Source organism: Gorilla gorilla, chromosome 11 (genome assembly GCF_029281585.2).
Source record: "Gorilla gorilla gorilla isolate KB3781 chromosome 11, NHGRI_mGorGor1-v2.1_pri, whole genome shotgun sequence".
NCBI lineage: Eukaryota > Metazoa > Chordata > Mammalia > Primates > Hominidae > Gorilla > Gorilla gorilla.
In genome coordinates this window covers 134,654,687-134,679,365 of record NC_073235.2, presented here as the reverse complement: position 1 = coordinate 134,679,365, position 24,679 = coordinate 134,654,687, and the positions used below count along the sequence as shown (strand labels likewise).

The window sequence follows — 24,679 nt, the reverse complement described above, 5'->3', positions numbered from 1 at the left end:
GGAAAGCAAAGAATACAGACCAATCTCATTTATGAACATAGATGCAAAAATCCTAAATAAAATATTAACAACATGAATCCCCACAATATATTGAAGATTACACACTCAAGCAAGTATATCCTATAAGAGTCTATCTATTAAATATAACTCACTATATAGCAATAGGGGGAGGTGAACTTAACAAATGTCCAAAAAAGAATATGACAAAATTTATCACCAACTAGTATTTCTTTTTTTTTTTTTTCTTTTTGAGAGAGAGCCTCACTTCTGTCACCCACACTGGAGTGCAGTGGCACAATCTCAGCTCCACAACCTCAGCCTCCCAGGTTCAAGTGATTCTCATGCCTCAGCCTCCCGAGTAGCTGCGATTACAGGCACGCACCATGATGCCCAGCTAATTTTTGTGTTTTTAGTAGAGACGGAGTTTCTCCATGTTGCCCAGGCTGGTCTTGAACTCCTGGACTCAAGCGATCCACCCACCTCAGCCTCCCAAAATGGTGGCATTACAGGCATGAGCCACCACGCCTGGCCACCAATTAGTATTAAACATCTAAAAAAAAAGGACACTTAATAAGCACTTAATTAAAATAAATATATGTTAACTTATTTATATATAAATATGATATATAATATGTAAATATGTCTCATATATATATATATATAATACTTAACAGTATAACATTACTGACATTCCCATTACAGCTAGGAGGAGATACCATCTACAACTCAACACTAAGCTGGAGCAGCCCTAGCCAACATAATCAGAAAAGGAAGAGGAATAAATATTGGAAAAGAGACTATGTGTTTATTATTTACAGATAAAATGACTATCTAGAACATCTAAAATGACATACTCACAAATTATATTATTGATAACATGCCTATATGCCAACAATAATAAATTTGAAAATGCAAGGAGAAAAAAAGATCAATTCTAAGTAGCAACCAAAATCACAAGCTAGTAGGGTGTGAAATCTAATTTGAATTTTAAAATTATTTTTAAAAACATGAAGGAAGGCTGGCCACAGTGGTTCACGCCTATAATCCCAGATCTTTGGGAGGCCAAGGTAGGCGGATCACTTGAGGTCAGGAGTTCAAGACTAGCCTGCCCAACATGGAGAAACCCCATCTCTAATAAAAATACAAAAATTAGCCAGGCATGGTGGTGCATGCCTGTAATCCCAGCTGCTCAGGAGGCTGAGTCATAAGAATCACTTGAACCTGAGAGGCAGAGGTTGCAGTGAGCCGAGATCGCACCACTGCACTCCAGCCTGAGCAACAGAGACTTTGTCTCAAAAATTAAAATTTAAAAAAATTTAAAAATTAGCCAGGCGTGGTGGCACATGCCTGTGGTCCCAGCTATTCAGGAGGCTGAAGTAAGAGGATCACTTGAAAACATAAAAGGGACCTAAACAAATAAACCCTGCTTTTGATCAAAAAAGACTCAATACTATAAAGAGGTCAATTAAAAATGAGACGAAAAAGTCAATGTGATCACAAATTCCAATCATGACCTTTTAATAGAAATTAACAAGCTTATCTTTTTTTTTTTTGTTTTCTCTCAAGACGGAGTCTTGCTCTGTCACCCAGGTTGGAGTGCAATGGCACAATTTCGGCTTACTGCAACCTCCACCTCCTGGGTTCAAGTGATTCTCCTGCCTCAGCCTCCCAAGTAGCTGGGATTACAGGTGCATGCCACCACGCCCAGCTGATTTTTTGTATTTTTAATAGAGATGGGGTTTCACCATATTGGCCAGGCTGGTCTCAAACTCCTGACCTCATTATCTGCCCGCCTCAGCCTCCCAAAGCACTGGGATTACAGGCATGAGCCACTGCGCCCAGCCTAACAAGCTTATCTTAAAAATCAAATGAAAAAAAATGGGAAAGGATCTGAACAGGCATTTCTCCAAAGAAGATATAATTACAGCCAATGAGCTTATGGAAAGATGCTCAACATCATCAGACATTAGGAAAATATAAATCAAAACCACAAGAAGTACTACCAGTCACACTCACTAAATTGCTTCCTTTAAAATGACTAACATTATGTGATGTGAATTTCACATTGATAAAAAGTAATTTTTAAGATCTAATAGAAGAATGCCCAAAATAGATGAGAAATGTTTGCAAAAGAGTAACGAGAAAAGACCTGCTCTATCAAATTGAAAAACATCCTATGACGCACTAGTAATTAAAAGATTATGATATTCAACTGGAAATTGGCAAAGACATCATTAGAAGGAAACAGAGAGTCTAGAAACAGACCTTAGGGAAATTATTTTAAAAGTATTTCAAATCACTAGGAGAGAGAACCACTCAAATGGTAATAGCACACCTGGCTATCTGTTTGAAGAAAAGTTAGATTCTTACTACACACAAAAAATAGGCCGGGCGCAGTGGCTCATGACTGTAATCCCAGCACTTTGGGAGGCCGAGGTGGGTGGATCACAAGGTCAGGAGATTGAGACCATCCTGGCCAACATGGTGAAACTCCATCTCTTCTAAAAATACAAAAAGTAGCTGGGTGTGGTGGCAGGTGCCTGTAATCCCAGCTACTCAGGAGGCTGAGGCAGGAGAATCACTTGAACCCAGGAGGCAGAGGTTGCAGTGAGCCGAGATCACACCACTGCACTCCAGCCTGGCAATAGGGCAAGACTCTGTTGCAAAATAAATAAATAAATAAATAAATAAATAACCTGACTCCATCCCTAAATAAATAAATAACCTTCAGGCCTGGCACAGTGGCCTTGGCAGGCCAAGGCAGGTGGACTGCTTGTGCCCAAGAATTCAAGACCAGCCTGGGCAACATGGTGAAACCCCATCTCTACAAAAAATACAAAAATTAGCCGGGCATGGTGGTGAATGCCTGTAGACCTAGCTACTCGGGAGGCTGAGGTGGGAGGGGATCACCTGAGCCCAGGAGGTCAAGGCTGCAGTGAGCTGAGATCATGCTACTACACTCCAGCCTGGGTGACAGAGTGAGACCCTGTTTCAAAATAAAAAAATAAATTAAATAAAAATAAATAAAATAAACTGTAGGTGGCTTAAAGTGCTAAATGTTGGAAGTAAAATTATAAATACAGTAAGAACATAGGAAAAATAGCTTAAAACCTAGGTGTAAAGAAAGTCTTCTTAGTTAAGACACAAAATACAGATGTCATAATGATGAAGTCTCAAATTTTAAAAATCAAAAACTTCTGTAAGCCAAAAGGAATCATAAAGACAAATCAATTGACTAGGAGAAAATATTTCTAACACATAAGAGTCCAAGGATTAATATACAGAATATGTAAAGACCTACAATCAATATGAAAGAAGCAACTCCATTAAAACAAAATTGAAATTTTAAATGTAAAAACAGGTAAAAGAAATATTCTAATTTAATTGTACGTAAAGGAGACATTCTAATTTAATTGGTCAGTGTTTGCACACAGGCGTGAATATTCTTAAAGCTCCCCTCCCCTGGTGATTCTTATACACAAGGTAAAGAAGCACTGGGTCACACCTATTTGAGGAGCAGGAGGTGTCTCAGCCTGCCCACGGCGAGGTAAAAGAGGAAAAAGCTAACACCCCCTTGAAGAGCTCCTCTGCAATGGGTTCCAGAGTGAAGATGGTGGAGTGCATGGAGACAGAATGCCTTAAAGGAGACTGGTTTCTTTTTATCCAGTAGGAAATCATTCTCTTTTACTTCCACAAGACCGAAACATATAAATCATATTCTCTGAGATGAATAAGGAAAATTACTACAAAATAAACTTATACATCTATGTGGAAGCAGCCCATGATTATTTGCAAAATCTGACCAAAACAAACACATTTGACGTTATGGGAAAAAAGCAAATCACATAAAAATATCTGCACTGTGATTCCATTTGATTAGTGTCAAAAACATGTAAAATTAAACCACAGTTTAGGGATACAAACTATGTGGTTCAAGTATAAAGAAAACACAAAATTCAGATTACCTCAGAAAGGAGAAAGGCACGGAGATCTTCAATGGCAACGATAATTTTGTTTTCTTAATCTGGTGGTTGTGTACATTGGGTATTCATTGTCCTGCTATTCTATATACCTTACACATATTTTGCATACATTACTTTGTAACTTTTCAATTACCAACAAATAAGACTATAGAATGCATATAAAAACATACATAGTATTTTAATTCCAGACTCAATCTTTTCCACTGAAAATCTGCCAGGTTCTGTCATGTCCTTCTATCACCTTCTAGGAGTTAACAAAAACCTCGATTTTCATTTTTTCTTCTGAAGTTGTATCACAAGGAGACTCATGGAGGTAGGGCAGGGATACAAGAAAGGGCAATGGATCTTCTGATCAAACACAAACCACTGACAATCACTTCAGACCAGAACTCAAGAATAAAAACAAAAAACATGTGTAACACAATTAAAAGCATTGCAAGAAGAACGATGCAATTTTAACAGCTAGATATTTTTCCATTAATTATTTTCTAACTGATCAAAATTCCATGAAACCCATTTGAAATCTCAGCTTTCAATTCCTTTGAGATACAAATATTACACTGAGTCCAATTGAGTATTTGCAGTGTCAGAGCAAATTCTACATGTGGTGGGTAGTTTTGAGTTCAAGGACAGTGTCACATGTATTCCTTCCTACTGGCCAGAAGTTTCGAAGTCCCCGAGAATCAGGCCTGGGCTCTGCCCACAATACTATAATCTGAGTGTTCCTTTCATTAGCACAGTACAAGATCACACAATGACCCTTAAGCTGAGGCAGGATCCTGGATGCCTGAGGAAGTGGGATACTCTTTGGGTATGGTAAAAGCCAAAGGCTGAGACAATCAATAAATTAATTAGCATGAAGTATGCTGACTTCTTTGGAAGGAATTTTATGAACACAGGATTTAAGACTTCTTATACAATAAACAATACAATCACAAGTGCTAATAAAGTAGAACTAAGGGTGCTACAGCATGAAAATGTTATCAATCAATCAATAAACCTCTGAATTAATTATATATAAGATTGTACAGACAGACGGTCCTCAACTTATGATGGTTCAACTTATAATTTTTCAACTTTACAATGGTGCAAAAGCTATACTCATTCAGTAAAATTGTACTTCAAGGACCCCATGACCAGTTTTTCACTTTCAGTGCAGTATTTAATAAGTTACATGAGGTATTCAACACTTTATTATAAAAAAGGCTTTGTGTGGCCGGGCGCGGTGGCTCACGCCCGTAATCCCAGGCGTGGGAGGCTGAGGCGGGCGGATCACGAGGTCAGGAGATCGAGACCATCCTGGCTAACATGGTGAAACCCCATCTCTACTAAAAATACAAAAAATTAGCTGGGCGTGGTGGCGGGCGCCTGTTGTCCCAGCTACTCGGGAGGCTGAGGCGGGAGAATGGCATCAACCCGGGAGGCGGAGCCTGCAGTGAGCCAAGATCGCGCCACTGTACTCCAGCCTGGGCAACAGAGCGAGACTCTGTCTCAAAAAAAGAAAAAAAAAGGCTTCGTGTTAAATGATTTTGCCAAACTTTAGGCTAACGTAAGTGTTCTGAACACATTTAAGGTAGGCTAAGCTAAGCTATGATGTTCAGTAGGTTAGGTGTATTACAATCATTTTCAATTTGTAATTTTTTTTTTTTTTTTTTTGAGAGAGGGTCTCACTTTGTTACCTAGGCTGGAGTACAGGGGTGAGATTTCAGCTCACTACAACCTCCACCTCCCAGGCTCCAGGGATCCTCCCACCACAGCCCCCCAAGTAGCTGGGACTATAGGCACGCACCACCATATACCCAGCTAATTTTTTGTATTTTTGGTAGAAACAGGTTTCACGTTACCGAGGTTGGTCTCAAACTCCTGAGCTCAAGCAATCTGCCCGCCTCAGCCTCCCAAAGTGTTAGGATTACAGGCGTGAGCTAACGCGCCTGGCCCAATCTATGACATTTTCAACTTATGATGGGTTTATTGGAATGCAACGCCATCAGAAGTCAAGAAGGATCTGTATTAGGAAATTAAAGGAAATTTTAAAAGATATCTTCCCTGGATCAGAAGCATACAGTAGTTAAATAGAAAAGAGTTGTAATGTACACTATAGGGGTGATGGGTACACTAAAAGCCAACACTTCGCCACTATGCAATTCATCCATGTAAAGAAAGCCTCTTGTACCCCTAAAACTATTGAAATAAAAACTGAAATAAATACTCCACAATTCAATCCAACCTCCCTTCTCATCTGCTTTCCATATTCATATTCACTTCTTAAACAGGGGTGTGTGTGTGTGTGTGTATGTGTGTGTGTATGTCTAAGAGAGAAAGAGGAGAGAAAAAGAGAGTGAGAGAGAGAGAGAAGGAGGAGGACTGGGAATGAGAACATAGAAATAAGTGAGAATAAAGAACAGGAAAGTAAGTTATTAGAATTGTATTCCAGAACAGCATTACCTCCAGGGCCTCTAAAGGAGCTTTCTTTCTCTAACCACATCCCTCTCCTCACTCCCTCAAGCTTGCAAGACTGCTCTTCCTTCTTCTAACTTCTGGTCCTTCATCCCTCATCTTTTTTTTTTTTTTTTTTTTTTTGAGACGGAGTCTCGCTCTGTCGCCCAGGCTGCAGTGCAGTGGCGCAATCTCAGCTCACTGCAAGCTCTGCCTCCTGGGTTCACGCCATTCTCCTGTCTCAGCCTCCCAAGTAGCTGAGACTACAGGTGCCTGCCACCACGCCTGGCTAACTTTTTTGCATTTTTTTAGTAGAGATGGAGTTTTACCATGTTAGCCAGGATGGTCTCAATCTCCGGACCTCATGATCCGCCTGTCTCAGCCTCCCAAAGTGCTGGGATTACAGGCGTGAGCCATGGCGCCCGGCCCATCCCTCATCTTTTTTTTAACCTCTCAGTTGAGCAACCCCATTTCTGCTTTCCCTTCCCTGGATTCTTAGCCTCAAAGAGATATAATATATAATAATAATATTGGAAAGAAATTATAGAATCCTGTTCCAACTGCCTCAGAGTCCAGAGCTCTTCATGCTAGTGACCTCATTATTTTGCACAGAGTCCCCTGAAGGGCCTGGTCAGAGGTTTCCTACATTCTTTTAGCTTGGCACTCTGGCATGGGCATAGTCCAGGGACACATTCCAATTTCCTAAAGCTGAAAAGTCCCATCTGAGATTCTAAGATCTTTACTAAAACTAACCTTAATTGAATGCCGTTCAAAAGTGTAAACAGTAAATAAACCAGTTCAACTCTATACCCAAGTATTTGTTAAATTATGGTGAGACAAACGATAAAACTACTCATTTTTCAATAATTATTGTATTGTATTGAAGACTTTCCTTTATAAAAGGAAAGCAACCAAACGGATACAATAGTCTGAAGGGCATATATGTTTTCTAAATAAATAACATTAGTAATTACTTCTCTGAATACTATATCACTTTACTGTATTTTTAAGAGATGATTTGTTTATTCTATTAGCCTAAGAGATCAGAAGATTATAATACATCATTTTATCACTTATAATTTGAATAGCTTTATGTTCTGATAGCGTTTACAATCAAGAAATATAAGCATTATTGATTCTAACATCTCCAAATCCCAGCATTTCTAAGTAAATAAATACATATATGTTTGAGGAGACAGTTATGTCAAAAAAATTTTTTTTAAAGAATTGTATTCCATATGTTCAAGAAGCTAAAGACTGGCTATGTTAAGAGACCTGGGATATTAAAAAATATATATATATCCAAATTAAACTTCTAGAGATAAAAACCATGTCAACTGAGATGAAAAATACACTGAATGGGACAACAGCAGATTAGACACCACAGGAAAAAAAAATTAGGAACTTCAAGATGTAGCAAGAGAAATTATCCAAAATGAAACAAAGAAGGAAAAAAGACTGAAAAAAAAATTGACAGCTGAGACCTTGAGGCTATTCCAGCCAGTCTGCTGCCAGGGACCCATGTTTTTGCTCCACGACTTAGAGCCTCTTGCCTTCCCCTAGGGAGGTGTCCTTCTGCTCCAACTTCCCTCCCCTGTCCCTTTTTGGCCCCTATGTGCTCCTCTTTTACTTAGACTTGTGCACACAGAGACAAGCACACCCCCTTGTCCCCGACTTCACCAATTTCTGGTGGCTGAAATCCACCCTCACAGACTTCAAAGGAAGATATTCTTGAGATAATGAAAAGTAACATCTTTGCATATGAAAGGAAAAAGGTTAAAGTATATATATATATATTTTTTAACTGTATTAGGAACATGTGAAGCTTTTTAAAAACAAGGTTTTATTTACTGTAGAGATGAATGCAAGTCAGAACCAATATCTCTTGGTCTACTTAATTAAAACCAGCTCATACATCCCTTAGGGGTTTATTATTAATTATTATTATTGTGGTTGTTGTTATAGTTGTCGTAATTATTAGTTGGCGTTTCTTTTGTTTTTCTTCACAGTTCTCCACATTAAACTCACAATACTGTGGGGAAAAGCCATAACTAAACTCTATGCTGCAGTGAGATACAGGAGTAATCAGCTCCCAGTAACATATGTAGCCCGGGTTGCAGGTTGTAATAATCACCAATGATTTAAAGCTTTTGGCTGGGTGTGGTGGCTCACACCTGTAATCCCAACACTTTGGGAGGTCTACGCAGGAGGATCCCTTGAGCTGAAGGAGTTCAAAACCAGCCTGGGCAACGCAGTGAGACCCTGTCTCTATAAAAATAAAATTATATTTTAATGTAAATAAATAAAGCTTTATTTAGCCTTGATCTCTACCCTCATAGTCAGGTCTTCCCATATTTTATTACTGAAGTGGGAAAATGTATTATTTGTTTGTTGTTTTGCTTCTGTCCCAATATTAAACTATGAAATTTGTGATTTGTTTTTAAGTTCTGGGTGAATCACAGCTTTATCTGTATGTCCAGCTCATTTGTTTCTATGTATTTTGTTTGATTCTCTCTTTCTTTCAAGACTTTTACAAAAATATATACGTGTGTGTGTGTGTATAAACATGTAAATATATACATACGGATCTTCTGAAAAGTGTGTTAAGTTCATTCAAGTAATAGATAACTTTAATAGCCTTATATGGCACAAAGGAATTGAATTTGCAGTTAAAAACTTTTCCACAAAGAAAACTTGAGACCAGATGGATTCACTGGTAAATTCCACTGAACATTTAAGGAAACTATACCAGTTCTATGCAAACTGTTCCAGAAAACCGAAGAAAAGGAACATTTTCCAATTCATTCAAGGTTTCCAGCATTACCCTGATATCAAAAACAAAGATATTACAAGACACAGTTCAAACCAGTATCATTCATAAACAGAAATGCAAATTTTTTAAACCAGATTTTAGGAAATCAATTGCAACAATATATAAATAGAATAAGAATATGGCAGAATCAAGTGGGGTTTATCCCAGGAATGAAAGGTTACTTTTAGGACCAGGCATGGTGGCGCACGCCTGTAATCCCAGCACTTTGAGAGGCCGAGGTGGGCAGATCACCTGAGCTCAGGAGTTTGAGACCAGCTTGGGCAACATGGTAAAACCTCATCTCTACTAAAAATAGAAAAATTAGCCAGGCCTGGTGGCACACACCTGTAGTTCCAGCTACTCGGGAGGCTGAGGCAGGAGAATCGCTTGAACCCAGGAGGCAAAGGTTGCAGTGAGCTGAGATTGCACCACTGCACTCCAGCCTGGGTGACAGAGCGAGATTCCATCTCAAAAAGAAAAAAGAAAGGTTACTTTTAATACAGTCATGCATTGCATTCCATAAGGACATTTCAGTCAATGACAGACATATATGCTATGGCAGTCCCATAAGATTATAGGGAAGCTGAAAAATTCCTAACACCTGGTGACAGTACAGCCATCCCAACACTGTAGGACAACCCACTAGTCATGTTGATGCTGGTGTAAATGAGTCTACTGTGGTGCCAGTCTCATATAAAAGTATGGCAGATACAATTACATACAGTATGCAATACTTGATAATAAGTGGCTATGTTACTGCTTTATGTATTTACCATACTTTCATCATTATTTTAGAGTATACTCCTATTTTTTATTTTTATTTATTTTTTTATTTTTTTATTTTTTGAGACCGAGTCTCGCTCTGTAGCCAAGCTGGAGTGCAGTGGCGCGATCTCGGCTCACTGCAACCTCCGCCTCCCAGGTTCAAGCAATTCTCCTGCCACAGCCTCCTGAGTAGCTGGGATTACAGGTGCACACCACCACGCCCTGCTAATTTTTGTATTCCTAGTAGAGACAGGGTTTCACCATGTTGGCCAGGATGGTCTCAATCTCTTGACCTTGTGATCCATCTGCCTCGGCCTCCCAAAGTGCTGGGATTACAGGCGTGAGCCACCGTGCCTGGCCACTCCTACTTATTTAAAAAAGATGGGCCGGGCGTGGTGGCTCACACCTGTAATCCCAGCACTTTGGGAGGCGGAGGCAGGCAGATCACGAGGTCTGGAGTTTGAGACCATCCTGGCCAACACGGTGAAACCCCGTCTCTACTAAAAATACAAAAACTGGGCAGGGTGCGGTGGCTCACGCCTGTAATCCCAGCACTTTGGGAGGCCAAGGCAGGCGGATCACAAGGTCAGGAGATCGAGACCATCCTGGCTAACATGGTGAAACCCGTCTCTACTAAAAATACAAAAAATTAGCCAGGGGTGGTGGCGGGCGCCTGTAGTCCCAGCTACTCAGGAGGCTGAGGCAGGAGAATGGCGTGAACCTGGGAGGCGGAGCTTGCAGTGAGCCGAGATGGCGCCACTGCACTCCAGCCTGGGCGAGAGTGCGAGACTCCATTCAAAAAACAAACAAACAAACAAACAAACAATGAGCTGGGTGGGGTGGCACGCACCTGTAGTCCCAGCTACTCGGGAGGCTAAAGCAGGAGAATCACTTGAACCCAGGAGGCAGAGGTTGCAGGCAGAGGTTGCAGTGAGCCAGATTGCGCCACTGCACTCCAGCCTGGCGAAAGACTGAGACTCTGTCTCAAAAAAAAAATGACAAAATAAACTGTACACCAAACCCCGACAACACAAAATTTACCCACGTAACAAACCTGTACACACACCTCCAAACCTAAAGTACAATTTGGAAATCAAATAAGTAATTTAACTGTAAAATGTTAACTGTAAAACAGCCTCAAGCAGGTCCCTCAGGAGGTATCCAGAAGAAGGCACTGTTACTGGAGATGACAGCTCCATGCATGTACTGCCCCTGAAGACTTTTCAGTAGGACAAGATGTCAAGGTGGAAGAGAGTGATACTGATGACCCTGACTCTATGTAGGCCTAGGCTAATGTGTGTGTTTGTGTCTTAGTTTTTAACAAAAAATTTTAAAAAGTAATAAATAGAAAAAAGTTTATAGAATAAGGACATAGAGTATTTCTGTACAGCTGTACAACGTGTTTGTGTTTTAAGCTAAGTATTATTATAAGAATCAAAATATCATAAAAAATTAAAGTTTATAAAGTTAAAAAATCACAGTAAGCTAAGGTTAATTTATTATTGAAGAAAGAAAAATGTTTTCTATAAATTCAGTATAGCTTAAGTGTACTGTGTTTGTAAAGTCGACAGTAGTGCACAGTAATGTCCTCGGCCTTCACACTCATTCACCACTCACTCGCTGACTCACCCGAGCAACTTCCAAGCCTGCAACTTCCATTCATGGTCAATGCCCTATACAGGTGTACCATTTTTTTATCTTTTATATTGTATTTTTACTGTACCTTTTCTATGTATAGATACATCTAGATACATAAATACTTAGCATTCTATTACAATTGCCTATGGTATTAAATGCAGTCACATGCTGTACAGGTTTGTAGCCTAAGCACCACAGGCTTTACCATATAGCCTAGGTGTGTAGTAGGCTACAACATCTAGATTTGTGAAAGTACACTCTATGAGGTTTGCACAACAAAATTACCTAACAATGCATTTCTCAGAATGCATCTCCATTGTTAGGCAACAAATGGCTGTATTTGAAAATCGATGTGATATTTCACCATATTAACAAATGAAAAGTGGCTGGGTGCAGTGGCTCACACCTGTAATCCCAACACTTTAAGAGGTGACGGTGGGAGGACTGCTTGTGCTCAGGAGTTCAAGGCCAGCCTCGACCACATAACAAGACCTCATCTCTACTAAAAAACAAACAAACAAACAAAAATCAGCCAGGTGTAGTATGTCTGTGGTCCCAGCTACTTGGGAGGCTAAGGTAGGAGGACTGCTTGAGCCCCAGAGGTCAAGGCTACTGTGAACCACAGTCATGCCACTGCAGTCCAGCCTGGAAAACAGAGCAAGACCCTGTCTCGAAAAAAAAAAAAAATCATATGATCATCACAGTAGATTCAGAAAAAGCACTTAACAAAATCCAATGTTCACTCTCGAAAAAAAAAAAATCTCAGTAAACTAGAAATAGAAGAAAACTTCTCCAGTGATAAAATGCATATACAAATGGTGAAAGACTAAATGCTTTCTCCCTAAGAGAAGAAACAAGACAAGTAATCTGCTCTCACCATCTCTATTTAACATTGTTACTTGGGGATTGCAGCCAGTGAGATAAGAAAAAGAAATAAAAGCCTGGAAAGGAAGAATTAAAACTGTATTCACAGATGACATAATCTTTACATAGAAAATCCAATGGAATCTATTAAAAAGCTCTAGGACGCCAGGCGCAGTGGTTCACACCTGTAATCCCAGCACTTTGGGAGGCTGAGGCAGACAGATCATTTGAGATCAGGAGTTTGAGGCTGGCCTGGCCAACATGGTGAAACCCCGTCTCGACTGAAAATACAAAAATTAGCCGGGCGTGGTGGCACACACCTGTAATCCCAGCTACTCAGGAGGCTGAGGCAGAAGAATTGCTTGAACCTGGGAGGTAGAGGTTGCAGTGAGCCAAGATTGCGCCACTGCACTCCTACCTGGGCAATAGAACAAGACTCCATCTCAAAAAAAAAAAAAAAAAAAAGGTCTAGGACTAATAAGAACTAAGTGAGCTTAGCCAGATTGACAGAGAAGATTAATGTAAAAAAATCAATCATATTTCTATATACTAGTGTCAATCAGAAATATAAATTTTAAAAATATAATTTTAATAGTGTATTAGTCCATTCTCACACTGATAGAAAGAAATACCCAAGACTGGGTAATTTATAAAGGAAAGAGGGTTAATTGACTCAGTTCCACACGGCTGGGAAAGACCGAGGAAACTATAATCATGGTGAAAGAGGAAATAGGCATGTCTTACACGGCGGCAGCAGGCAAGTGAGAGAGCATGTGAGAACAAAGGAAAAACTACCATTTATGAAACCATCAGATCTTGTGAGAATTCACTATTACAAGAACAGCATGGGGGAAACCAGCCCCATAATCCAGTTACTTCCCTCCCTCAACACGTAGGGATTACAATTCAACATGAAATTTGGGTGGGGACCTAAAACCAAACCATATCAAATAGCACCAAAAACTATGAAATACTTAAGGATAACTAAACATTGACAGTTTTCTTAAAGGTTAAGCATATACCTATTATATGATCCAGCCATTCTACTCCTAGGTATTTAACCAAGAGGAATAAAAACATATGTCCATACAAAGCCTTGTAAACAAATTTTTATAGAAGCCTTATTTGTTAATAACTAAAACTGGAAACAACCAACATGTCCATTGGTAGGTAAATGTATTAATAAACTGAGGTACATCCATACAATGCAATATTACTCGGCAATAAAGAGGAATCAGCTACTAATACACTTAACAACAGGGATGACTCTCAATTATGCTGAGTGAAAGAAGGATAACTACATATTGTGTGGTTCCATTTATATAAAATAAGAGGAAATTCTAGGAAATGAAAGTTAATGTACAGTGATAAAAACATCAGTTAGGCCAGGCGCAGTGGCTCACGCCTGTAATCCCAGCACTTGGGAGACCGAGGTGGGCGGATCACGAGGTCAGGAGATCAAGACCATCCTAGCTAACACAATGAAACCCTGTCTCTACTAAAAATACAAAAATTAGCTGGGCATGGTGGCGGGTGCCTGTAGTCCCAGCTACTGGGGAGACTGAGGCAGGAGAATGGTATGAACTGGGAGGCGAAGCTTGCAGTGAGCCAAGATCATGCCACTGCACTCCAGCCTGCGTGACAGAGCAAGACTCTGTCTCAAAAAAAAAAAAAAAAAAATCAGTTATCTGGGATAGGGATCAGGGAGTCAGGGGTATGAAAACAGCTTTGGGCATAATAGATATGATCAATGTCCTGTTTGTGATGATAGTCTTACAAGTACACACATATGTCAAAACTTAACAAATTGTACACTTTAGAGTTTATAACCTGGCAACTATACCTCAATAAATCAGCCTTAAAAATATGGTCTTAACCAATAATAATCCTACACAACACAAATTGGGCCCTAATTCATTTATTAAAAATTGTTTTTTGTTAATAAGACATATTTCAGTCATAAAACTTATAAGGCATCCTTACTTGCAAACTATTATAAAAGACTGATTTGAACTGGCAAAAATTCAGTGAAACATAAAGAAAATAAATGCATTATTTCAACAAAAAAATCTCAGAACAATTCTTTTTTTCATTTACAAAACTTAACTAAAATTAAAAAGAAACATGTAAATTTCTGACCTTGTTTAATACTGTGCCATAAGTAAAAGGATTAAACAAAAATAATAATAACTCCTTCTTGGTATAACTGTTGCTTGAGTTTTGCATTCAACCTTTTAAAAGTGATTAAAGCTAACCATGGCAGACATCAGAGAAAGAGGCAACTATTTCCCATGTGGAAAGCTGGTCTCTAAAAAAATGAAGTTAAACAGAAATGTTTGGGGCTTCTCTCTGAATCCCTCAGCATCTAGATAATCACCACAAACTTTTCCTCATCAAAGCCTAATGGGAAATAGAAACAATCCAATTTCATTAGAGGAGGACCAAAAAGGAACTTATAATGCAGAATTCTTCAATTAGCATTATATAACTTCCTGCCTCATCCGGTTTGGGTCACACAACCTCTCAGTGTCTACCAGACACTCCACCAATACTTTACTGAGGGCAGGGTACTTCATCAGCCCTTCTCCCCTCATGATTTCATCAGAGATAATTTCAAGGTACTTTGCACCACATGAAGTCCCTTCCTACCAGTGTGACCAGTGTCTCATCTGTCATCATTAGTACATCCCAGAGGCAGCCTGTTATTAGGGCAAGAAAGAAATCAAAAGTAGGTGGACTAACAGTTGACTAAACTTCATCAAGTCTTGCCTCAACATAACTGGTCACGTAATAACTACTCTAAGGCATCAAGTTCTTGCTATGGTTCCAAATAAAATACCTTCTATACGAAAAACCCTTCAAATCCTTCTACTTCATGTTACATGACAAAAAGGAGCATCTTCTGCCATTCTACCACCACTCTCAGTTTAATAAAGACAACAAGATTTCTGGGATGGGCACAGTGATTCATGCCTGTAACTCCAATATTTGAGAGGCTGAGGCAGGAGGATCACTTGAGGCCAAGAGTTTCAGACAAGCCTGAGCAACACAGCAAGACCCTGTCTCCACAAAAAAAAAAAAAAAAAAAAAAAAAAAAGTTTTTTAACTAGCTGGGCATGGTGGCTCATGCCCGTAGACCCAGCTACTCAAGAGGCTCAGGTGGGAAGATCACTCGAGCCTGGGAGTTCAAGGTTACAGTGAGCTATGATCACACTACTGCACTCCAGCCTGGGCAGCAGAGTGAGATTCTGTCTGAAAAAGGCCAGGCACAGTGGCTCACGTCTGTAATCCCAGCACTTTGGGAGGGCAAGGCGGGTGGATTGCTTGAGGTCAGGAGTTTGAGACCAGCCTCGCCAACATGGTGAAACCCCGTCTCTACTTAAAATACAAAAAATTAGCCAGGCGTGGTGGCGTGAGCTTGCAGTCCCAGCTACTCCCAAGGCTGAGGCTGGAGAATCACTTCAGCCCACAAGGCGGAGGTTGCAGTAAGCTGAGATCGTGCCACTGCACTCCAGCCCGGGCAACAGAGTAAGTCTCCGTCTCAAAAAAAAGAAAAAAGAAAAAAGAAAAAGAAGAATTCTGGTCAAGTCTCCACTCCCTGACATCACCAAAAATGGTATCGATGGCCAGACCTCAGAGGGATCTATCCACTCATTCCAGGCCCAGTTTTACTTTTACTCATGCTCAATAGCATTTCGTTTCATGAAACTCCTTCTGTAAAACAAAAACTTTTTGAAGGATAAAATAAAAGGACAGGCTGGGCATGGTGGCTTACATCTATAATCCCAGAACTTTGGGAGGTTGAAGCAGGAGGATCGCTTGAGCCCAGAAGGTCGAGGCCACAGTAAGCCGTGATCTCACCACTGCACTCCAGCCAGGGCAACACGGACGTGGCATCAGAGGGTCTGCTTTGATTAGAGCACTGTTCTCTTCCTGTGCATCTTGTAGACATCAGTTAAAATGTCATTTCAGTGATTTCTCTAAAACACTTGTCAGAGCCATAGTTTTGCATTTGTGTGATTATTTGAGTATCATCTGCTGAGGACAGAGATCATATGTGCACTCACTCTCCCCCATCTCCAAGGCCAAGCATAGTGCCTAGTACCAAGTAAGCACTCAAATATTATATTTGATGATTAAGTGAATAAATGAACACTAAGTCTATAAGAAAGCAACAAAACATCTTTTAAGAGGACTTAAAAGTTTGATCATCTTCACAAATGTATCTTTGGTGGATGCCCAAAGCAATTGAGTCCCCTTATTAAACATTAAACTCAAAAAAAAAAAAAAAGTCATTTCAGATGTCTACATAAATTGCTCTGGCCTTCAATGTCTCAAGGCAAATGCTGAGCATCAAAGGCTGATAGGCTAAACACACACACTCTCCTTATATAAAGCATACCTACTGGTTGCTAAGTAACAGTTGTTTTTGGTAATTCCTGATACCATCGCTGCTACATAGGAAGCACTTCAGAAATACCAGTCAAATAAAAAAGAGCAACATTTCACAAGACTCTTGAGCATGAATGAAACAGTAACTACTTAAACTGTGGTGTTTCATATAAACCTAACACCAAATGCAGAAGCAAAGAAACTCTAAGTGGCAAAGCCCTCAGCTAGTAACTTCACTATTTTAGATCTCAAACAGGAAAAATGTCATATAGATTTGTACTAAGACTATTTGAAAGAAATAGATCACAAATCAAGTGACCTGAAAGCATTAAATAAGAACTTTGAAATGCCACATGGAACTATTTCCCAAACTCCTAAGAATATAAGGAAAGGAATTAGGACTTCCTGTCCTCTCCAATACAAATACAAATTATATCTGTACTTTAGAGACAAATCAAGTCCCATTTAATCCAGAAATGATTTCTCCACCCTCTGACCTACTACAGCACTTAATATCTGTACCACATATTTTGCATTTAAACAAATGTCCATTATATTGCTTTCCTAATAATTTCATGTGTGCACTTTTATTTCTTTTATATCCTTTAAAGTGTATAATGCTGTAGATGCTTAATAAATAGTTATTAAATTGGAATGAAATTATAGTTTTAAATGAATTTTGATATAGAAACTCCCACATTTTACTCCCAAATAATGTCATTTCCAAAAACGGTTCACACGCCTCAGTTTTAGCTCCATCATCATCAGATTAAAAATAAAGTCGTTATCCAACCATGTTCAAATAAGGCTTACAGTTTTCTTAGTACAGCTCATTCAAACTTAAATCAGGGGAGGTTTTCCAGTGCCATAGTGTCTTCTGAAGTGTAAGTCCATGCTATTAACAACACCTGCTCCTACTTTCTTCAATGTAGCAAATTTCACTTGAAATATTTCTCAAACCTCAAACCTAGTCAGTCCCGGGAAGATTTCCTTCTGCAGAAAACTTGTAAGACACAAAAATCTAAGCTACAGAATATACTAACCACACCTCACTCACAACTGGGAAGCAAATGCCCCAAAAAAGGATCAGTTCAAGATGTACAATTAAATGAGTCTCACACCTATAGAACAATGGAACAGAACAGAAAACTCAGAAATAAAGCCACACACCTACAACCATATGATCTTCAACAAACTGACAAAAAACAAATGGAGAAGGGACTCCCTATTCAATAAATGGTGCTGGGATAACTAACTAGCCATATGCAGAAGATATAAAACTGTATATATTTCATGATATACATAATGGGTTAAAGATTTAAATGCAAAGACCTCAGTCAGGCACAGTAGCTCATGCCTGTAATTCCAGCACTTTGGGCAACTGAGGCAGGCAAGATCTTTTGAGCCTAGGAGTCAGAGACCAGCCTGACAACATGGTAAAAACCACATCTCCATAAAAAATACAAAAATTAGCCGAACGTGGTAGTGCGCACCTGTAGTCTCAGCTACTCGGGAGGCTGAGGTGGGAGGATCACTTGAGCCTGGGAAATCGAGGCTGCAGTGAGCTGCAGTCACGCCACTGCACTCCAGCCTGGGTGACAGTGAGACCCTGTCTCAAAATAAAATAAAAGACCTCGAGCTATAAAAATCCTAGAAGAAAACCCAGGAAATACACTTCTTGACACTGACTTTGGCAAATTTTTGGCTAAGTCCCCATAAGCAACTGCAGCAAAAACAAAAATTGACAAGTTGGAACTAATTAAACTAGAGCTTCTGCACAGCAAAAGAAATTATCAACAGATTAAACAGACAACCTACAAAATGGGCGAGAATATTCACAAACTATGCATCTGACAAAGGTCCAATATCCAGAATCCCTATGGAACTTAAATCAACAAGCAAAAAACAAATAAGCCCATTTTTAAAAATGGCCAAAGGACATGAACACTTCCCAGAAGAAATACAAAAAGAAAAGACCACGACATACAAGCAGCCAACAAACATATGGAAAACATGATCATGACTAATTATCAGAGAAATGCCAATCAAAACCACAATGAAATACCATCTCACACCAGTCAGAATGGCTATTATCAAAAAGTCAAAAAACAACAGATCCTCATTAGGCTCCCTTGGGAAGGCAACATTTAAACACTGTTGGTGGGAATGTAAATTAGTTCAGCCACTGTGGAAAGCAGTTTGGAGATTTCTCAAAGAACTTAAAGAGCCACCATTTCACCCAGCAATCCCATTGTTGGGTATATAACCAAAGGAAAACAGACCATTATACCAAAAAGACATATGCAGTTGTATGTTCACGGCTGAGCTATTCACAATAGCAAACACACAGAATCAACCTAGGTGACCATCAATGGTGGACTGGACAAAAAAAATGTGGATGTACATGATGGAATACTATGCAGCCACAAAAAAAGGAAGATATCATGTCCTTTACAGCAGCACAGATGGAGCTGGAGGCCATAATCCTAAACGAATTAGCACAAGAACAGAAAACTAAACACCACACGTTCTCACTTATAAGTGGGAGCTAAACATTGAGCACACTTACAAGTGGGAGTAGAAACATTGAGCGCACATGGGCATAAACATGGGAACAGTCGGCCGGGTGCGGTGGCTCACGCCTGTAATCCTAGCACTTTGGGAGGCCAAGGCAGGCGGATCACGAGGTCAAGAGATCGAGACCATCCTGGCTAACATGGTGAAACCCTGTCTCTACTAAAAATACAAAAAAATTAGCCGGGCGGGGTGGCAGGCGCCTGTAGTCCCAGCTACTCGGGAGGCTGAGGCAGGAGAATGGCGTGAACCCAGGAAGCGGAGCTTGCAGTGAGCCGAATCGCGCCACTGCACTCTAGCCTGGGCGACAGAATGAGACTCCGTCTCAAAAAAAAAAAAAAAAAAAAGGTAACGGTAGACACTGTAGACTACTGGAAGGAGGGGAGAGATGGGGGATGTGGGTTGAAAAACTACCTACTGGGTTCTATGCTCAATACCTGGGTGCAATATACCCATGTGACTAACCTGCATGCGTATCCCCCATATCTAAAAGTTTATTAAAAAAAAAAAAGACTCTCTATGATCAATAAAGCAGATAAAGTGCATCACTGTGGAAAGCGCAAACGTCAAGAACATGTTATAATTAAGCGGCTGCCCTTCAAGATTCCCGAGGCTCCCCATCCCTGCCAGTCCTGAACATCTCGATCAAGACCCTAGAGAACGCGTCCACAGGTGACCCGAGCCTCGGGAGGCGTCCTCTCTACAGCAACAGGCTCTAATTCTGGTCTCGCTCCCCTCACGCCATCCTAGGCTACAAGGGCCCCGGCGCTATAAGCGCGGCCTGGGAGGCCGGGTCGGTCAGGAGCGGAGAGTGGGTAGCTGGGGACATTGAGGGAGATGCGGGACAGGGAAGACGCGTGGGCCGGGGAGCAACGCCAGAGGCGGAAGACGCTCGTCCCGGGCCGCCACCACAGGTGCCGGGCGAAGCGCCGCGGAGCCCCCCAGAGGCCAGACCCCGGGTCGGTCCCGAGGGGGTCGTGCAGCACTAGGCGGTGCAGGGGGCAGGCGAGTGAGGGCCTCACCGTTTCTCCCCGGAGGCCGGCGCCGCCGCAGTCCCGCAGTTGCTAAGGAGAATGCTCTTCCGGGTCACGGGCGCGGCGTTCTAGAGAGCGACGGTGGCCGGGCGAGGCCGAGAGCGAAGCGCGCGGGGCGTGTGCGCGGTGCAGGAGCTCGTAGTCGGCGGTTCAGCTGCGACAAGGGCGAAATGGCCAGGCCAGGGGCCGCCGCGCCTTCTCCGGCCTCGCTCGCGGGGAGAACTGGCTGCAACGGTTGGCTCCCAGTGGGCGGCCTCTGAGACGCCTTGTGCCAGGCGCCGGCTGGCTCCGGGCCCCTCTTCCACCGGCAGGAGCCTTCCAGACCCGGCTCCTGAACCTCCAGGCTCTGCTCCACTGGGCCAGGTCTTGCACGGCAGACGCCGCCGGCCCCTTTCCTGTTACAAGGCTTTGCTCATTCTTTCATTTACTCACTGCTCATTTATTGGACAACTGCTTGGGGCGAGGTGCAGTGCTGGCACTGGGGATACAGAGATGGACAACCCCCGCATGGTCCCTGCCCTCAGGATGTGAGGCTGATGGAAGAGCAAGCAGATGACGTCCCGCACGTGGGGATGATCGAAGGAAAGGAGACTAGGGGAGCCTGCCCAAGGGGCCCACCCAGACACGGGTGGGGAGCAGCTGATGTTGGAGACGTCGACCTAGTAGAAAGGGTTGGGAAGAGGGTTTCAGGTGAGAGAGGAAGCGCAGTTGAGAAAGCCCCCGACAGTTCAGCCCGCCCAGGGAAGCGCGTTGAGAGGAGACAATCGTTAAGTACGGGACCTAGGAAACACCAATATTGTAGATGTGAGCAAAGGAAAAGGAAATCCAAAGAGCAGCCAGAACGTTCGGGAGAGCACAAGAGGAAAGAATGCCAGTGAGGGGATGGCCGCCATTCTCAAGCTATGGAGATCAAGTGTCCATTGGTGACCATAGAAAAATCAAACTTCCCTTTGGGAGGCCGAGGCGGGCGGATCACCTGAGGTCGGGAGTTCGAGACCAGCCTGACCAACATGGAGAAACCCCGTCCCTATTAAAAATAAAAAATTAGCCAGACGTGGTGGCACATGCCTGTAATCCCAGCTACTCAGGAGGCTGAGGCTGGTGAATCGCTTGAACCCGGGAGGCGGAGGTTGCAGTGAGCCGAGATCGCACCATTGCACTCCAGAAAAAAAAAAAAAGAGAGAGGGAAGGAAAGACGGGAGGGCAGGGCAGGGTAGGGATCAAACTTCGGGAATACAATGTGGACAGATGCTTGAGTCTGTATGGAGTCCATCACCGTATGCTCCATATTGAACAAGGAAAAGAGATGCATTAAATTGTGCCTATATTTCTCTCTCTCTCTTTTTTTTTTTTTTTTTTTTTTTTTTTTTTTTTTTTGAGACGGACTATCGCTCTGTCGCCCAGGCTGGAGTGCAATGGTGCGATCTCGGCTCACTGCAACCTCCGCCTCCTGGGTTCAAGCAGTTCTCCTGCCTCAGCCTCCTGAGTAGCTGGGACTACAGGCGCGTGCCACCACTCTCGGCTGATTTTTGTATTTTTAGTAGAGACGGGGTTTCACCGTGTTAGCCAGGATGGTCTCAATCTTCCGCCCATCTTGTCCCAAAGTGCTGGGATTACAGGTGTGAGTCACCGCACCGGCCAGTGCGTTGCAGTAGTCTAAGCAAATTCAGGGTTCCCCTTAATAACTATGAGCTCCATGAAGGTGGAAAACTTTGCATCTGCAGTACCTGCCACACACATAGGCCTCAATCAATGTTTGCTTAAAGACTAAATGAACCCAAGGAACCTTTGTTTTTTAATGTTCACACAGACCTTTCTAGAACCCTCAGGAAAACTGTGATTTCAGCAAAACTTGTCTTTGAAATGTAGAGGGTAGAGGAAGCCCAGCAAGGACAGGAGGCTGAGGGTGTCAGGCGTCCAGGGATTCAGTGGATAGGAGAGGGGCCAGTGGGGACAGGAAGGGGAAGACCTAGAAGAGGAAGAGAACAAAGGATTGAAATAAAATCTGTAGCCGGATGCAGTGGCTCATGACTATAATCCCAGCACTTTGGGAGGCCAAGGCGGGCTGATCACTTGAGGTCAGGAGTTCGAGACCAGCCTGGCCAACATGGTGAAAACCTGTCTCTACTAAAAATACAAAAAATTAGCCGGGCATGGTGGTGGGTGCCTGTAGCCTCAGCTACTCGGGAGGCTGAGGCAGGAGAATTGCTTGAACCTGGGAGGTGGAGGGTGCAGTGAGCCTAGATCGGGCTACTGCACTCCAGCCTGGGAGACAGAGCAAGACTCCGTCTCAAAAAATAAAAAAATAAAAAGATAAAAAGAAAACCTGAGATTTCAGGACTAGAAATAGGAGGTGAAGCCAAGGAAACCAAAAATAATTGAAAGTAGGAATAGAGGATCAAGGACAAGAGCAGAGGAAGTAGGGCTGAGGCCATTATTTTACTTAAGTTCAACGGACAAATCTCATTTTGATTGGTCGTTTGTCAAACTGTGCTGCCTGCCTTTGTATAGGCTACAGGGCTAGGGTGGACATATCACTGTGCCCTCTTTTTTTTTTGTGGGGGTCGGGGGACAAAGTCTCACTCTGTCGCCAGGCTGGAGTGGAGTGGCGCAATCTCGGCTCACGAGGCACGTCCCACCACACCCAGCTAATTTTTGCATTTTTAGTAGAGACGGGGTTTCACCATGTTGGCCAGGATGGTCTGGATCTCTTGGCCTCGTGAGCCGCCCACCTCGGCCTCCCAAAGTGCTGGGGTTACAGGCGTGAGCCACAGCGCCCAGCGCACTGTGCCCTCTTAAGTGATATGAGCCCTGGCTTCCTCACGTGGGCTAAAGGAAGATCACAACACACTCTGGAGTAGACTTGCGGCAAGAGGCTTATCCCACTAGCATATGTTCGTTCACTCCATTACTTCAGTATGTTCCTATTGAAACAAGTATTACAATAAGCTCCCTGAAAAGAGATAGAAGTAATATTCTCTGAAAGACAACAGATCTCTCCATAACAGATGTGACAGGTTATCTGTGTCAGAAAACCAATAAATTCAAAATGTATGGCTGAAGAATTTAGAAACACCAAAATATGGGTCAAGTGGGCTATCTTGGTCCTTTAGGAGTGCTGTAACACAATACCATAGATTGAGTGGCTTATGAACAACAGAAATTTGTTTATCGTGGTTCTCAAAGCTGTGAAGTCCAAGGTCAAGGCACTAGCAGATTCCATCTCTGGCGAACCATTTCCTGGTTCATAGATGGCCTTCTTGTCCTGTTGTGACATGATAGGAAGAAGGCTAGCTAGCTGGCCTCTCACAGGCCTCTTCTTAGAAGAACACTAATCCCATTAGTAAGAACTCCACTCTCATGACCCAAGTACTTCCCAAAGCCCCCACCTCCAAATACCATCACACTGGGATTAGGGTTTCAACATATGAACTTTGAAAGAACACAGACATTTAGTCCATAACAGTCTGTTATGAAGTCCAAGCCTTTCTGGAAGTTTAGGGCTTGTACACAGCTGTGGTTGCCCCAGAACCTCTCAGTCCCAGCCTGACCTGAATTCTTAGCAACCACCACCCCTAACCCAGCCTTCTGGACTAACATCTACTCAGTCACAAAAGCAGACACCATGGGGTCATCCCTGACTCCACTTTCCCTCATCACCACGCCCACACCCTAACAATCCAGTCCCTGAGCAGGTTCTGAGGATTGTCTCCTCCCCACCCAATTCCACTGCCACCAAGGACAGTGAAAGAAGCAAACAACCAAGCAACTCAGGGTCAATAACAAGTGTTGCAACCTCAGAGATGAGTCAAGGTGATAAAGGTGGGGTGTGTGTGTGTGAAAGTGTAATAACCAAACCAAACACCAAAACTCCAAGGAGATAAGATGGAATACATTCGTTCAACATATTTTAGTTGCCTTTCACATGATAATTTTATCATAAAGGCAGTAAAAGATAATGAAAGGACTATTAAAAAGGGTAAAGAAAAACTAAGAATCAAACACATTCCAAGAACCAAAGTGAAGCGGGATTTGCTGGCCTTTTCGAGGCCCCAGTTCTGTTGAGGGATATGTTAAAGTGCCAGGAGCCTGGCCTTCACCATGGCTGAGAGCGCCATAGTGAATAGAAAAGGTGTCTCACCATTCCCATATCTACTGTTTTTGGCGTCCTCAACTGCAAC

General features: G+C 42.1%; 1 protein-coding gene across 4 annotated transcripts in view; it reads right to left on the bottom strand.

Annotated features, from left to right (window-relative positions):
* Positions 1-20,924, bottom strand: part of DIS3L2 (DIS3 like 3'-5' exoribonuclease 2) — a 365,113-nt gene extending 344,189 nt beyond the window's left edge. For 3 of the 4 annotated variants that reach the window (XM_055379766.2, XM_055379768.2, XM_055379769.2), the window contains exon 1: positions 20,487-20,924. The gene's annotated coding sequence lies outside the window, so the exon portion shown is untranslated. The remainder of the gene's footprint in view (positions 1-20,486) is intronic. The other variant, XM_063695282.1, reaches the window with a different exon arrangement.
* Positions 20,925-24,679: the final 3,755 nt, after the last annotated feature.